Source organism: Heterodontus francisci, chromosome 37 (genome assembly GCF_036365525.1).
Source record: "Heterodontus francisci isolate sHetFra1 chromosome 37, sHetFra1.hap1, whole genome shotgun sequence".
Classification (NCBI taxonomy): Eukaryota; Metazoa; Chordata; class Chondrichthyes; order Heterodontiformes; family Heterodontidae; genus Heterodontus; species Heterodontus francisci.
This window is the reverse complement of record NC_090407.1, coordinates 8,794,122-8,812,170: the sequence shown is the minus strand read 5'-3', so window position 1 is coordinate 8,812,170 and position 18,049 is coordinate 8,794,122. Positions and strand designations below refer to the sequence as shown.

The following is an 18,049-nucleotide window of genomic DNA, read 5'->3' as shown; positions in this document are numbered from 1 at the left end:
CTTACTTGCATTTATTATAGTGCCTTTCACAATCTCTGGATTTGCCAAAGCAAGTCATAGTTAATGAAGTACTTTTGATAAGCAGTAACTATTGTTATGCAGGAAAACAGCAGCCAATTTAGACACAGCAAGGTCCCAACGGTAATGAAATAAATGACCAGATATTATGTTTTAGTGATTTTGGTTAAGGGATAAATGTTTGCCAGTTCAAGTCCAACTCCAGAGACTTGAGCACATTACCTAAAATAATAGGAAATATAGTCTTGTCCCGGCTGGTATAAAAGGAAGTCAGATATGTTTTTCTTGTATAAATATAGCTACATGGATCAGATTACATGACTCAAGCTATCTATCTACAGAATCCAACAAATACAATAAAGACTACAGACTAGACTTATTTTGTGCTTATCTAAGCCTTCTCCACTTATTCATTTTTAATTCATATAACATCACCAGTCAGAGAAGGTATTTATGCTGTTTGTTAAGATTGAAATGGGCCTGTGGTGCAATTTTACCTTAAATTAAAGCGTTCAACTTGAATTTCAAAGGAGGCTAAGGCTGTTGATTATAAACATGATGGCTGCAGAAGCGGAATCCAGATGAAATCTCTACTGAACTGATTCCTGGCTATGCTATCTTATTTTCTTATCCTCAAACATTCTCAGAGTTTGTTTAACTAAAATTCAATGTTTTGTCATAAGATTGATTTCAATCCCATGATAGTCATGCTTACTTTAAATACGACAGTAAGATCACACATTTAAGGACAGATCTTTCTGAAACCTGATGTGAATTAAACATATGTATATGGATGGGGGAGGGAGAAGAGAAACAAAAGTATTCTCTAATGCCAACTGGTTTTGGATCTGTAATTCAAAGAATTTGATTAGAACAAGCATGTCACTGCCCTGAGGAACTCCTGCAGTGATATCCTGGGGCTGAGATGATTAGCATCCAAGAACCAAACCATCTTGCTTGGTGCTAAGTGACTCCAACTAGTGGAGAGTTTTCCCCGATTCCCACTGGCTTCAATTTTGCGAGGGATGTTTGATGCCATACTCAGTCAAATGCTGCCTTCATGTCAAGGGCAGTCACTCTCACCTCGCCTGATGGAGGAGGATGTACATCTTTAACAGTAATAAGTGCCCATGTCTGCAACGCAGAAGGCTATGTTTGTAATGTCTTTTCTCTCCAAATTTGTGTATTCAAACCTATTAGTGTGTGACAATACTGGAAATACAAGAATTAGATTACTATTGGGAACACAACCTGAAACTAGACAACCAAAACATCTCAATATTACATTGGTGCCGTTTGAGGGGGGAAAACTATTACTACAAGGTGGCCTGATGCCAGCTGTTAAACTGTATTTTTTATTTGCCATGTATTTGTTTTCTTTTTGGTCAGTTTTGTGACAAAATAACTTTTCAGTATGCTTCACATGCTTGCAACATAATTAATAACTTTTACAACTTTATTAGCAAGAAATATATAACTGTCTTTTCTGAAACACATCCTTATTATGTGACATGCAGTAATAAACTTTGTTGTGCTTGAAAAGTTAAAACAGTGGCACTTAAGTTGCAACTTTTAAAACAAGATGTAGTTTAAAGCATGATGTGAAATTTCAGCAATCTCAGAGTCACAAGATGGCTGATGCGGAAAATGGAAAAATGTCACACTAGTTCAGTAAAAGGTGCTTTCCTGAGGTTGAAGCAAGGAGCTTTAATTCGAACTGCATCCACTGCACTAAAACTGTCATAATATGCTCGAAGGTGATGCAGTAAATGGAAAATGGCTCACTTCCCAGCAATGACAAATCATCTTGATCAACAAGAAAAATTAACAAAAAAGTCAAGTCAAATTAAATTTCAGCTAATCTCCTTGATTACAAACTGAATGCAAAAACAAATCTTGGCACTGGAACAGCAAACCTCTTGCAAGTAATGTAGAGAAAGCTACTGCCTTTTGCTTATCAATAATTCCATTATCTAATTTAATTTTACCACATAAAATTACAAATACCAACTGGATATTTATGAATCCGAAGTGCAGCTAGCAATCAGGTCTAAGTGCAGCTGAGCACTAAGCCTACCAAGGGCAAGTCTGAATATAAGTCAGGTTAAATACACAAAGAAAAAAAATGTCTTACAAGATGACCTTGAAGTCTAACCTGGCCTTAAAAAGATCCTGTGAATTGTAGTTTAGAACCAAATTCATCGTTTCACTCCAGCTACTAAAAAGACTTAAAAGCTTACTGACAAGGAGAAACAAAAATAAGGAACATAGGTCAACTGCATCCATATGAGTTAAGTTCGCACTCTGGTTACTTTCCTTTAGCGAGCAGTCCTTGGCTGTTTACACCACAGAGCTGAAGCTTGGCATTCTGCCTTTCTGATGCAAGACACTGCTTACTGGAAATGGAAAGCCAATCAGGAGTTTAACTGCAATAAAGGTCAACAGAAAGGTTTCACTCTTATTAGATCTGCACACTGGCTACAAGCCCAGTAATTCCAGTGATCCCTTTTAGAACAATTTATTTATGACAGTTTTATCATTTCATACCTGGCCAGGGGTTTGGGGGGGGAGGGGGGGGGGGGGGGTGGAGGTGGAGGTGGGGGGTTGGGTTCCACGCTAGGCCATGTTTGAATGAGGTCATGCCTTTCATTGAGTTGAGACATGTAGCATGTGGAAAAAGTTAGCAATTTTTATTGTATTCTTGTGGCAAGAATCGTCTGTAAACGTATTCAGAGTTCCTAAGCTCCCTTTAGCTTTTGCTTAACAACTGTAATGTAAAAAGCTAAAGACAGGCAAATCAATCAAAAGATCCTTTGGGATTGGCATTCACTAAATGCAAACGGAAGGCGAAGATTGAAACTCAAAATAGAACTAAAACAGAACCTGCGCACTTGAACACAAAATAGATTTCTTAACTCCTATCTCAAGCCGTGGTGTTCTTTTCCTCTGCGTGAAGAGCAAAGCAAAAGTGCAATTTGCTGGAACAGGGGTTTACCAAGCAGAGATCATTTGCTTATTAGTGCAAGCTACAGCATCCGATTCCCAAAGTGCCAACCAGGGATCAGTCTCAGTCTTGAAGAATGTTCAACCCAGCTCCTGAAGAGGGAGAAATTTGGTCGGTTCTAGCTGGGTTACTGATGCAGCGTAAACTGCCCCCAAAATAAAAAGAGGGCAATAGTTTGAATGACCTTCAATACTTCATGCTAATAATCTATTTTTGAACAGCTGCCTTAGAAGCTGATGCCTCTAAATTATGGCAGCACTTTTGAAAAATGGCCAAGATTCTGATGTTATTTAGTCTGCTCCATTAACACCAAGGGAACAATGTACTGTCCTGGAAGAACACGGTGACAATTATGTACATTTAAATCACAACTTTCATTTCTGTCCATGGACCTTCACTGTCATTGCTCAGGTACAATAATGAAATATCTTTTTCCTTCTGCAACCTCACCCCACTCCAGGGGAGCAAGTTGCAGGATACCTAGTACACAGGGTACGCAACAGTTTGATAATCCCTGGTGATATGGAGAATGGCATAAAGAGGACGCATGTGTTATACTCCTCCAATTAAAAGACAAGTTGATTGGATATTTCTATAAAATGAGTTTCTGATATTTATTATGAACAAAAGTGTATACATCATTCAAACCAAATATGGGTTTGCACTAGTTAAGCACAGAACCTTAGGAACAGGAGTAGGCCATTTACTCCTTTGAGCCTGTTCCACCATTCAATGAGATCATGGGTGATCTGGGACCTAACTCCATACACTCGCCTTTGCACCATATCCCTTAATACATTTGCTGAAGAAAAATCTATCTATCTCAGTTTTAAAATTAACAAATGATCCAGCATCAACTGCCATTTATAGAAGAGAGTTTCAAGCTTCCACCACCCTTTGCATGTAGTAGTGTTTCCTAATTTCACTCCTGAATCAATAATTTAATCCCTGGAGTCCAGGTATCATTCTGGTAAATTTATGCTAAACTCCCTCCAAGATCAAGATATGTTTCCGATGGTGTGGTGCCCAGACTACTCATTGTACTCCAGGGCTTTGTATAGCTGTTGCATGACTTCTATCCCCTTGTATTCTAGTCCTCTAGATATAAAGGCCAGCATTCCATTATACTTGTTGATTAGTTTTCTGTACGTGTTCATGACATTTTAATGATCTTTGTACTGGGACTCCCAAGTCTCTTTGGACCGTCACTGTTCCTAGCTTTTCACCATACAGAAAGTATGTTGTTCTATTCCTTTTAGGTCCAAAGTGAATGATCTCACATTTACCTACATTGAAATCCATTTGCATCGTTTTGCCCATTCACACAATTCATCAACATCTCTTCAAAATGTTATACTTCCATCTACATTGCTTACAATACCATCTTTCTTTGTGTCATTGGCAAACTTAGATATATGGCTTTCCATCCTATCATTGTTAATAGTAGATAGTATACACAATGAATAGTGGAGGACCCGACACAGATCCTTGCGGGACACCACTAGTCAAATCCTGCCAATTAGATTACCTGCCCATTATACTTACTCTCTGTCTCCTGTTATTCAACCAATTGCCTAACCAGTTTAATAATTTGCCTTCAATTCCACAAGCTTCAAATTTAGCCTAGAGTCTCTTATGACTGACTTTTTCAAATGCCTTCTGGAAGTCCATATAAATAATATCCATAGACATTCTCTGTTCACTACTTTAGTTATCCCTTAAAAATTCAATCAGATTCATCAGGCATGACCTACCCTTTATAAATCCATGATTGCTCTCTCTAATCAGCTGAAAAGCTTCAAGGTGTTCAGTCACTCCATCCTTAGTTTAGGTTCTAGTCATTTCCTGACAACAGATATTTGGCTAATTGGTCTATAATGCTCTGGTTTCCCCCTCTCACCTTCTGGAGTATTGTGTGCAGTTTTGGTCTCCTTATCTGAGGAAGGATGTTCTTGCTATGGAGTGCAGCAAAGGTTTACCAGACTGATTCTTGGAATGGCAGGACTGACGTATGAAGAGAGATTGGGTCGATTAGGCTTCTATTCGCTAGAGTTTAGAAGAATGAGAGGGGATCTCATGGAAACCTACAAAATTCTAACAGGACTGGACAGAGTAAATGCAGGAAGGATGTTCCCAATGGCGGGGGAGTCCAGGACCAAGGGTCACAGTCTAAGGATAAGGGGTAAGCCATTTAGGACTGAGCTGAGGAGAGATTTCTTCACCCAGACAGTGGTGAACCTCTGGAATTCTCTAACATGGAAAGCAGTTGAAACCAAATCATTAAAGAGTTAGAAATAGTTCTTAGGGCTAATGGGATCAAGGGATACAGGGAGAAAGCAGGAACAGGTTACTGAGTTTGGATGATCAGCCACGGTCGTATTGAATGGCGGAGCAGGCGCGAAGGGCCGAATGGCCTACTCCTGCTCCTATTTTTCTATGTTTTCTATGTTAAAATAGCAGAGTGGCATGCATAATTTTCCAATATAAAGGAATGGTTCTTGAATTTGGAGAATTTTGGAAGATTATAGTTCGGGTGTCTGAATGTTCTCACCTACTTCCTTTAAAACCCTGGGATGGAAACCATCTGGTCCTGCGGATTTGTCACTCTTCAGTGCCATTATTTTCTTTATTACTGTTATTTTGCTCATATTAATTTTGGTGAGTCCCTGTTCCTGATTCAATATCAGTTTCCTGGGCATGTTTGGCATGCTAACCTCTTCATCTACTGTAAGTACTGATGCGAAGTAATTAGTCAGCATGTCCACCATTTCCTTACTTTCATTGACAATATCAGAGTAAAAATTTTTAAGGGACCTACATTGCTCTTGACCATCCTCTTTTTTTCTAATACAACTGTCACCCTCTGCTGTTCTTTGCATTTCTCCCATTCAGCAGGATGTGGGGTTTTTTGGGAATTTTGTATGCTTTTTCTTTTAGTTTTATGTTGTCTCTCACTTCTTTAGTCATTCATAGTATTTTTTGGCAAGTAGAGCTCTTGCCCCTTAGGGGTAGAAATTGGTTCTGTATCACATTAAATTCTCTTTTGAACACCTCCCACTGATGTTCTGTCTTTCTGCTTCAACACACCAAAACCACTTGATCTTTTTTCTACTATTCAAGGGTAATATTTTCTATTAAAAATCATTAATATTCCTGTACTCCATTTACAGTGCAAAGCACAAACAAGAACAGTTAAATAGCTATCCCAAAATACAAAATTACAAATCAGCCATGATGTAATTGAATGGCAGAACAGGCTCGAGGGGCTGAATGGCCTACTCTTGTTCCTATGTTTCTACAATTTCAGACAAAGATGGCATGACAGCAAGCCATAGCCAAACACCAGAATAATTTGATTATAGCTTTCAGCCAAATTGTACACAAATAATATAGACTGTAGACCAATTTGCTACAGTTAAATATTATAGCTCTACTGAGTTTCATTTTTTTTGATCAAGGTTTGAATTAAATTTTTCAAGCACACAGTTAACATTTAAATATTCCACTTAGGTTAGATGTCAATGAGTGCACAACCTACATATACATCTATTTAACCTCGTGATTAGCTTCTGATATGTATTTTATAGATTTCTGGTGGCAGCAGTTACGCAATGCGTGAAGTCTCCTGGCATACTGAATTTCACCTTGCTCACTTTGAAGGGAAGATTTCAGATATTAACGATAACAGTGAAACAATTGAAATGTGCAAAATCAAAATACTGCAGATGCTGGAAATCTGAAATGAAATGAAAATGCTGAAATACTCAGCAGGTCTAGCAACATTTGCGGAGACAGAAACAGAGTTAACATTTCGGGTTGATGGCCTTTCATCAAAACTGGGCATACATGCAAGTTTGAGATTGTGACATTGGAACAATTACAAATGCACAACAGCAATTTTGTATTTCTACCAACAGACTATCCCTGATTTTACAAGATCCATACAGGCCAGCAATAGATAAACTGCATTGTTGACATGTATTGTGTTGTCTGAGAGTTCAGCTTGCCCATAGTTTGGAAAATTGGTGATCCATGCCGTCGAATCCATTGCTGGCGGTGATTTGTTTACTGCTGGTATCACATTGCCTTTAGTGGCATAGTCAGTTGCCATCTCTTGAGGAAGGCCTCCATGGCATTTAGGGCGCTAGAGTTGACAGGTACATTGAAGCCAGGAGAAGTGGGACTATAAATGCAGCAATGGCTCAGACCACAACCCAAGGAAACAAAGATTTGATGGTAAAAGATTAAAACAACAAAAAAATGGCACACTCATGAAAGGTGCTATTAGTCAGTGTGGTCATACTGAGCTATAATAGAAGACATAATGTAAAAGGCAGTGAGTGTAAGCTGATTTTATCCCACCAGCATAGCTGGACGAATTCTGTGTTCCCTTTATCTTGCTTATGACCCAAAACCTTCTGGCAACAAGCCACTGTTATACAAAGGATTAATGTTATGAAGTGATATGACTGGACCTACTGTACTTACTACAGATGTCTCAATTGATTTTTAATGTTCCAAACGACAACAAACCAAACAGCACCTCAATTCACTTTGCACAACAACTAAGATTTCACTTAGATTTTAGTCTCCAATTTCAAACCACTTGTTTTTCAAGATATTGTAACTTTTTTTTTTGAAGACAACAAACTGGTGTCTACCATCATCTGTCCACATACACCATAATTAAAGGCATTTTGTGCACATCTTATAATCTTGAGGTCAAAAGCCAACATTGCATGATGTATGTGCTGAATGCATACTGAACAGGATATATAAATTCAAGCGTTTTAGATCCTGACCTGGGTCTATCTATGCTGTCTTGTGATTTGGTATGAACAAAATTCATGATGAGAATTTTATAGAAAAATAAAGTTTCATTCTTGAGCGACCAATGAGGTTCACACATTTTCTCAAAGTCCTGTTCAAACTTGAAAAGTGCCATGCTCTGTTGCTCCTTGTTACGTAACCTTATTCACATTTACTTAGCTCCAGATTCATTTAACTTGATTAATAAAGAGTTTATTTAAACTGAATCCAATTTACACAGTCCTCAATGCAATGGCCAGTTACTTTCCTAGCTAGGACTGCATAAAACATGGAAAAGGTATCTAAAGAGTGTTTCAATTAATATGATCACAAAAAAATACCCAATTCAAGCAATAAACAGGAATTATTATTTAGTATTGCTAAACTGTAACATCAATTTAAAATATCACTGATAGTATATACTGGCCACCGACATAAAAGTCGGTGGTGAACCTGCTTCCACCTCACCTGGGGATCCGACCCGTCTTTTGCGGGTTCCCAGGCTTCAATTGGTGAGAGTTGGGACTTCCACCCGCATGAGGGAGGACATCCCACCTAACAGAGCTGCCGGCCAATCAGCGGGCTGGTAGCTCTTAGTCCCAGCAGCGCCACCGGGAGGTAATCGGTCGGGCCCCGGCGAGGCAAGGGTGATCATTTGGGGTGGAAGGGGGGTGTGTTGGGTCTTGGGGGTGGTTGGGGTAGCGGGGCAGCTCTCCATTGGGCACAGGAAGGGCCGCTCTGGGACCCTCAACAGCTACCTGGTTTTGCCAGGCGGCTTTTCTCGGTCCTCGGCCGCCCGACCAGCCACACGTAAAATCCGTGTGAAGGTGGGCGAAGGCCCTTAAGCGGCCATTTAAGGGCCTTGATTGGCCTGGGGCAGGCGGGCCATTTTTCGCCCCCCCCACCCCCTCCTCGCCCGTCCTACGTAAAGGGCAACTGAGGCGGATTGGGAAAGCCTCCCGCTCCATTTTACGCCAACCTCCCCCCGGAGTTGGAATAGCGTAGAATTCCGGCCACCATCTAAAAGACTTTTATAGTTAATTTGGAGAACCAAATATTACCAGTTTACGTATGATCTGCAGTAGACAAAGTCACTAGATAATTAAGTGGGACTCTTAAAGTTTTGAATTATTGCAGTCGAATTTACCTTACTGTTCCAGAATTTTAGTTATCAATGTTTTGGCAGAAATTTTCAATGACGTTGTTGATGAAAACCAAGAAATTGTAATCTGTTTCACAGCCAGTGGCAACGTACCTCATAACTTATTACTCAGGAAATATCATTGAACAATACATGTGACCCACTATTGCCTTCTGTTCTTAAGATTACCTGAACCAATTCCTACAGCTGCTGGGAATCAGGAGCACCAAATGCCAAATGCCATAATCTGTTGATCAATTTTTTTCCATAAATAAAAGGCTAATAATATTTCCACTGAAACATGCCTCCAGCTAATTTTCCACAACTTGCATCTCTTGTAAACATCATTCTTTCCACATAGCCCCACACCTGATTACATAAAACTTTCACTTTGTCATCTTCAACCATCTGCCGATCAGCCCACATTTACATTTTGCAGGTCATAATTATGTAGCTTAACAGGCATGCAAAGTTAAAAAAAACAGCCTCCTTATTAAAAGGTGTTGCCTAAATACTATTACCATGTAAAAAATGGGGAACCATGATTCTTACAGCAAGCCATTAAGAGGAGAAATTTAAAATGGTGAGTAAACAACTCAGAAGTTATTTTGGTATAAAAAGAACAATCTGATCAAAAATAGATTGCTTAGTGGAATACAAGAAACTAATCTATTCATGTTAATGTAAGCTCTCCTGAGGATTCTAGGGGTCAATGTGACAAATTGAGGCCATGCAGATGAGCAACTCAACTCTGTGCTGAGTTAGCCAATGTTAGCCAGGAATAGCAGTCAGGGCATTAGATTTGGCCTCAGTGCCCCTAAAAGTTTAAGGAAGGAAAGAAAACCAGAGTTCTCATTTGTGATTGCTATTCATGGTCCCTGCCTGTAAATGGACATAAGGCAAGGGCAGGGTGACAGTGTGAAACTCCAGAAAGCTTGTTATAGAAGGATAATACTGCAGCCTATCTTAACTCAGTTTCACATTTATTGTGCAAAGTACAAGGATTACAAACATGCAGCTCCTCACTCAAAACCCTTCACCAGTCTCAGTAAGTGTCTGCTTATAAGTGCTTAAGTAAGACCCCAATTAAAACCTTCCACCTGCATATAATCAAACAATTGATACACAATTAACAGATTAACAAACAGTAACAGTAATGCTGACATTCACCATCCAGGCTTGCATTAAAAAAATGGCAACTTGGGTGAGGGTTCTTAGTGAAAGGGAGTATCTAGAGAAAATAAAACTAAAAAGCACACACACTGTTCTACTGCTTTATTTTTCTTTACAGGAAAGTAGTCCTGAAACGGAGAAATAGATTTTGCACAACAATCCACACCCGAAAGGTAACTTTCATTGTCAGATGCTGCCTGACCTGCCGAGTATTTCCAGCATTTTCCACTTTTGTTTGCATCAACCACTCTTCATCAGTATCAATATTATACTATTAGAGCTTTAGCAGCTATAAGAAGCACAATTTCTGATGTGCTGATATCCCAAATACAGGGCAATATTATTTTCCATTTAATGGAGTCAGAGCTTGGTTTAAAAAATATAATGCACAAAGTTAGATCATTTTCATATAAATAGATATATCCCCCCAAATGGTCTTCACAGGTGGCTAGAGCAAGTAAAGGATTTGAAATGATTATGAAAATCTAAAACAATAGGCAATACAAGGAGATACATTTTTATAAATGTAAATATAAAGGTAAGCTATCTCTCCTCGTTCTATCCGACCTGTCTGCAGCCTTTGACACAGTTGACCACACCATCCTCCTCCAGGGCCTCTCCACCGTTGTCCAGCTGGGTGGGACTGCACTCGCCTGATTCCATTCTTACCTACCAATCATAGCCAGATTATACCCTGCAATGGCTTCTCTGCTCGTTTCCCATACTGCTACCTCTGGTGTCCCCCAAGGATCTATTTTTGACCCCCTCCTATTTCCTATCTACATGCTGCCCCTCAGCAGCATTATTCAAAAATATAGTGTCAGCTTGAACACGTTCCACCCAGCGCAACCACCCCACCACCACTCCCGGCACCTCCAGTGTCTTTAACATGTCAGACTGCTTTAACATCCAGTACTGCATGAGCAGAAAGTTCCTAAAAATAATTGTTGGTAAGACCAAAGCCATTTTCTTCGGTCCCGAACATAAACTCTGTTTCCTAGCCACCGACTCCATCCCTCTCCCTAACTGTCTGAGGCTGAACCAGACTATTTGCAACCTTGGTATCATATGTATCCCGAGATGAGCTTCTGCCTACATCTACTTCCATAACATCGCCCAACTCCACTTCTGCCTCAGCTCATCAGCTGCTGAAACCCTCATCCATGCCTTTGTTACCTCCAGGCTTTACTATTACCACACACTCTTCGCCGGCCTCCCATGTTCTATCCTCTGTAAGCTTGAGGTCATCCAAAACTCTGCTGCCTGTCTCTTAACTTGCACCAAGTCCTGTTCACCTATCACCCCTGTGCTCCTGGTTATGCAACACCTCGATTTTAAAAGTCTTATCCTTATTTTCAAATCCCCCCCATAGCCTGGCCTCTCCCTATCTTTAATCTCCCCCAGCCCTACAACCCTCCGAGACATCTGCGCTTCTCCAATCCACATCGCTTGTGCATCTTTAATTCTACTCGCTCCACCATTAGCAGCCGTGCCTTCAGCTACCAAGGCTCTCAGCTCTGGAATTCTCTCCATAAACATTTACGCCTCACTTTTCTCCTTTAAGACAGTTCTTAAAATCCACCTGTTTGACCAAGCTTTCAGTCATCTGCCTTAGCATAGTATCTGTGACTTGATGCCAACTTTTATTTTAATGCTCCTGTGAAGTGTCTTGGGATGTCTCACTACATTAAAAGCTCTATATAAATACAAGTTGTTGTTATAAATGGATTAACTATAATGATCAAGTGCTTTAATTTATTTTTTCCCACATTTTGATTTACTGTCTGATAACAGGAGGCCTAGGTGGGAGCAAGCAAATTTGCAGTTAATTGAGTGGTGAACAGATTTCAGAAATAATGGAAGGATACCTTTACCTTCAATCCAAAGTACTTTACACTAAGCATCTGGTGGGAACGTGCTGTACATAATGTAGCTGAAAGAGCTGAAATGTCTGTCAACATTTAGCTTCCAGATAAATTTATAACCTGATCACACCAATCAATACAACTCCCTAAACAGCTGAACATTATGCAAAAAATGTAAATATAAGCAAGGGCAATGTAAACAAATAGTTAGAACTATCATTGGCCTTAAAATACCATTTTTGGAATTATCATTTAACGGCACGAGATATTGTGGCCATAGATTTTGTGATAATTGCGTAGTGAAAATTGAAAGACAGAATGAATATCACAGTTGTGGACTTGTCTCTGTCCTTTATGAAGGTCTGAGATTAATTAGAAAATGTTCATTCCCATACTGGATAGAACCTCTCAATTTAATTCCTGACAGTTGTATTAAAACCAACTAAACTCCCATTATGGGAACAAAAACAGATAAACGTGCTGGTGCTGTAATTAAAATAAAGACTACTCTTTGCAAACATGAACCACTGCCTGCTCATTTTACACTGATAACTGCACACAGAATAAAACAATCAAAAATTTCCCATTTATGAGCAGAATGAAGAATATAGAACCTGACCTATTAATTCAACTGCTACTGCCATGTATTGGATTTGCTTCAAGGAGTTCAACAGTATAATAGAGTAATAATCCAAATTACAATTACCATACATTAATGGCTGGTTGACCCATTGCATTTGTTTTATTTCACAGTAAGATGATCATGATTGGCTTTATGAAAACAATTATATGGCATTACCAGTTGAACAGCTTCTTTACATAAACAAACACAATTTCTGTAACCAGCATGACAGGCATCAGATTTCTCAACTGCATTTTGGGATCAAGGCCGTTTCTTCAATCTGTATAGCTGCAACAATGAGTTCTGTTTGTATGCAAATACTGCATCTGAACAAAGTGAATAGAGTTTATAAAGGTAAATTTGATTATTGTAAAACATTTTAATTTTTAACATAAATATAGCACTCAATTAACTATTAATACACTGACAAATGAGCAATAACTTGTTTATGACTCATGTGCAAAAGATAAACATTCATTCTTCAAAAAAACTGCAGTATTTAATGACGTTACACATGGATTGAAGCATTTCCGGACAGTGGTGCAGATTAACAGAAAAGATGATTCTGAAATCAACATTCAATTAGGTTGTTAAATAGGTTAAGAAAGGGCAATGTTTTATATAAAGTGTTTGGCTCATTGCTATTGTAATCAATTTAGTATGATCAGAATAAATTAACAGCACATTCTGGTAGGGATTTTTTGAAAACATAATTCCCTATCTTAATATACACAATTTCATATCTGTGTTCGATAAGTGACAAGCAAAAAATGAAAGGACAGGCAAGACCCACTGGAACACCAGGAATTACTGGAGATGCAACATCATCAACCTAGTTCACTACAATATATACCCATGTTAAATCCACAAAGTTTAAAAAAAAATAGTTTTATAGTAAACAAGAATATTCTTACTGTATGCTTTCAGTTTCTCCCTTGGATTGTTTGACCTAACTTGATACTGGGAAGTGACAGGACTATGTCAGCCACAATTATTGTGCCTACTTTTAAGATTATGCTATGTTGGTTCCATAGTGCTGGCAGCACCCATACACACAGGAAGAGCACAAGTTACTCACTCCTTTGATTTGTACATATTTATATACGATGTTATGAACACTAATTACCGATCTAATTTATGTGTACTAACCTAGGATATTGCTCATTGATTTTTTAACACTAGGGAACAAACTTATTTGATCCAATGTCACAACTTTAGATTTTCAATATGCAGTTTAGCCAAAAAACCACAAAAGCAATAAGGAAGCACTATCAGTAGTTTCAAACATTAATGCAAGTAAGCAATTTGTGACAAAATTTAGAAATTACATGATATACATTTCATCTGTTGTGAGAACGAATTAATGAATAATTGACCAAGCTCAAAGAAACAGAATTGAAATTGCACTGCTGTACAAGATGGAAACTACTGAATTGCTATTTAGTTTATATATTCATATATCGACCACGTCAAACATTGAGGTAACAGAAACAGACAGCTATTAGGGATTAAAATCAATGGTTTTCATATCAACATTAGAGTAAGAATTGGGAGCACGGTGCTTACAGGTAAAAAAAAATTATTTGCCCAGGGAACAAAACAGACTTGCATGTTTATCATTGCAAATTAACATACATAAATCTTCAGTGGTGCTGCTCGTGGATAAAAATGTAAAAGCATCTTTACTATATCACATACATTATGCCACTATAGTAATTGGAATATATATATCTTTTGTGTTTTTACGCACTTCATGTCAACCTTTTCCCATTAATTGGCTATGTATATATTCATAATATAAACAGCCCAAATAAGCCTGTAGCACTGTAATTAAACCCTCCTACCAGTGATGCTGCTGTTTGTGTACATCAGAATTTATCATGGAAATACATTAAAAAAGGACAGAATGGATCACATTAAAATGGGGACTGAATTACAAAGACTACACTTACTCATGGCTCCCCATATATTGAATATATATTTCAAGGACCAGCTGAAGAGACAACTCTCCTTGGCTGACATCGAACAACAGACGTGGGATCAGGAAACTGCTGACAGAACTGACACTCAAAAATCAGGTACACTACACACAGGTTCGAGTCCTTAAGAAGCAAAGCTGTAGGAGAGAAACGTCGAAAACGGAAAGAAGCTGCTTCTGCCCAGGCTCCCCCAGGTCAAGAATTCCTGTGCCCCAAATGTTCAGGAATTGGACTGTTTAGCCACCAGTGAGCATGCCAACACCCATAGAGCCAAATCTTCCCTTGATCACAGTCTGCGAAGAACTAGCCATCATCATTGGGCAACTGCGCCATATTATCTTTTATAATTCTATAATAATTCGAAGAAAATGTTGTTGAACCTTCCTCTCCCAATTCATATTCTAATCATGAATTTACATTTTTGAAGTGTTTTCCCCCCAGTTAAGAAAAATGAAATAAGAACTACTGGTCACATGAATAGCTTCAGCCAATGAGACACAAGTAGAAAATTCATGCAATTACTATTGCCTAATACAAATGGCCAAAAGGGAGATTTTTTTCTCTCTACTTAACTCATGGATTATTTCTGTTCCCTCAGTATGATATATGAACTAATTGGCAATACAGCTCCATCTACAGTAGTGTACTTTGTTTTTTTTTAAGCTTAGTCCAATATTCATTAATTGCATATAGAGGCTACAACCCTTCTCCGAAGAAGGGTCACTGACCCGAAACGTTAACTCTGCTTCTCTTTCCACAGATGCTGCCAGACCTGCTGAGTGAATCCAGCATTTCTTGTTTTTGTTTCAGATTTCCAGCATCCGCAGTATTTTGCTTTTATTATACAACCCTTCTCAATGGATATAGTGGTGGCACTAAACTATATGAACCAGGAATAAGCTACAATCACTCCATAGCTTGTGTTAGACCTGTTGTTCGCAGATGGAGTAGCAGTTGCAGGAGTGGGGGTGGAGCTGGGCTGACAATCACCCTGATTATTCCAGGGTTAAGTAAGGAGAGAAGAGAGAAAATTGGCAAGTCTTTAACTGTTATCCAGAAAGCTTTGGTGGAAGTTGTGGGGGGGCAGGTAGTTGCACAGCTGGTAAGGACAGGGTCATGTTCTGCTATAATAACAGAACAGATACCTTACCAACATTGATTGTCCAGTAAGGTACATTAAGAAAGACCACCTGGGATATATATATCAGAGGGTTGCCAGACCTTCCAAAAGAACTGAACTTTTCCATGTCACCATCTTCAGGAAAGAAACAGCGTGAAGAAAAAACTCAGAAAATGGAAGGAAAGAAAAAAAGCAGCATAAAAGTAGCTACATCTTTAGAAATGCTACGCAGTTACAGCATGAGAAATATCAGTTTCAAATTCTTCAAATTCCAAAATATCTCTCCATTGTATAAAAATTCTAGAATGCCATGTAATTGTGAAGCTTTGCTTCAATTTCTATTATTAAAACAATTTAACAGTGAATACTGATATAACATTTATTTCTCCAGATTGAGGTACATCAATTAGGAGTTGCACCACCCAGAATATCCCTGTTAGCAAGATAATAAAATCTATCTTAATTAACTGAATGTCAAAATACACATCGTTGTCTTTTTAGTTCAGTACTGGTAAATAGTGAGGTGCCCAACCTTATAGTTTATGGCAGATTTCAGATGATGGAGAATGAAGAGTGACTCCTAAAGGAAGTGATACACGACTGCCTCAGCTTTGAAAAATTTGGTGGTATTTTTTAGATAAGAACTTTTGTCAGTCAGGATTCATAGAGACAATCGCTGTTCTCCCAGTCAACAAAACAGCTCTACTTACACTTCATGGACACTGAACTCCACAAAGCACATTTTACTGAATTCCAAATGTGTTTATGAGCCTTCATATGGTATTTAGTCCCCCAATAGCAATGGTAAAGCTGTCGCCCCAACCCCCAGTTAATATTTCATAGTTTTCAAACAGCAGACTCTGCAGAATGAATTATCTTCAGGCCTTATATTTACCTCACTCCCTCTTCTGTCTTATCATCAAAATTATTTAGTCAACAAATTATTAGGAAAAAGTTGTCACTCAAGGTGATCACTGTAGCATTCTCTGCCCCCAATAAAAACACTGCAAGGACTCAGCTTGTACGTTCCTTTGAGCTATTGCCAGAGAAGGACAGCACTTGGGAGTGGAGTGTGTGCGGAAAAGAGAATGTCCTGATCTGATCAAGGGGGAAAATATCTTTCTGCTTCTGTACACATTTAGTCAGCTTAGTAGCAAAAAGAAACCAATGTTCCTTGTCCCAGAGGACAAGTAATCCTACAGCAATCTTGTTCGTTTTCTATCTGGTTGTTATACAGATGCAATGCCAGAGGCCTAGTAGCAGCCTGTCCCTCCAGTATTTGTTAGCTAACAATTCTCGATAATGGGACAAAGAGAAAAGACAAACTAAATTGAGAGGTTTAAAAAGATATATATTGGAAGTGGGAAAACAATCGGGGAATAGTTAGTCAAAGGATATTGCTGTGGCAGTTGAGTTATAAAGCCCAAAGTGACAGCAGTTCATAAGCATGGTAAGATTCATCAGCCTGGAGTCAGGTTGCGAGTGAAATGTTCAGGCGGACTACAAGCAGCCGACAGGAGCATAGGTAGTGGCTCAAGTAGTACTAGTTCGGGCTTTCCAGATCTTATATTATTTAATATAAAATGAAATACTGCAGATGCTGGGAATCTGAAATAAAAACAGAAAATGCCGGAAATACTCAGCAGGTCTGGCAGCATCTGTGGAGAGAAACACGAGTTGACATTTCAGCTTGGTTCTGATGGAAGATCACTGACTTGAAATGTTAACTCGGTTTCTCTCTCTACAAATTCTGCCAGACCTGAGCATTTCCAGTATTTTCTGTTTTTAGTTCCTGTATTACTTAACCTGCTTGCCTGTGGCTAATTGTGCTGGTTAAGGAAGGAAAAATGTTTGTGCTGGAAATATACAGCAACAATTTAAAGTAATACATTAAAAATCACTTAAATTACCTTTTCAAAGCTTGTTACTTAAAACTTTAAACAAAGGAGATGGGATAAATTAATTCTGAAATACAAACAGCATGCATCTTTCATACAGATGAGTTTTTTTGATGCAAAGGAATGAAGAAGCTATAATAGGTCACAAATCTTCAGAAGCAGAAGGAAACCTGTGAAAGCCACAGGTAGCAGAATAGGAGGCTAGGGAAAGGGGCAAAAAGTAACTGGGGGAATAGATGTTTAAAAGAACATTTATATATCCTTTATCACCCCTTTTGCCACACAGGGATGAGTCATATTTGTGTTTTCACTAGGGGAAGCCAGTGACCACCCACCGCCCCGACCACTGCGCTCTCCATAAGGCTAGACAGCAATGTATGAAATTTTGGACCAAGAAGGGTCAGGTAAGGATTATAATGC

The 18,049-nt window shown here is 38.8% G+C and overlaps 1 protein-coding gene across 11 annotated transcripts in view; it reads right to left on the bottom strand.

Moving 5' to 3' along the window:
- rerea (arginine-glutamic acid dipeptide (RE) repeats a) overlaps positions 1–18,049 on the bottom strand; it is a 563,072-nt gene that overhangs the window by 83,673 nt on the left and 461,350 nt on the right. The gene's annotated exons all lie outside the window — the stretch shown is intronic.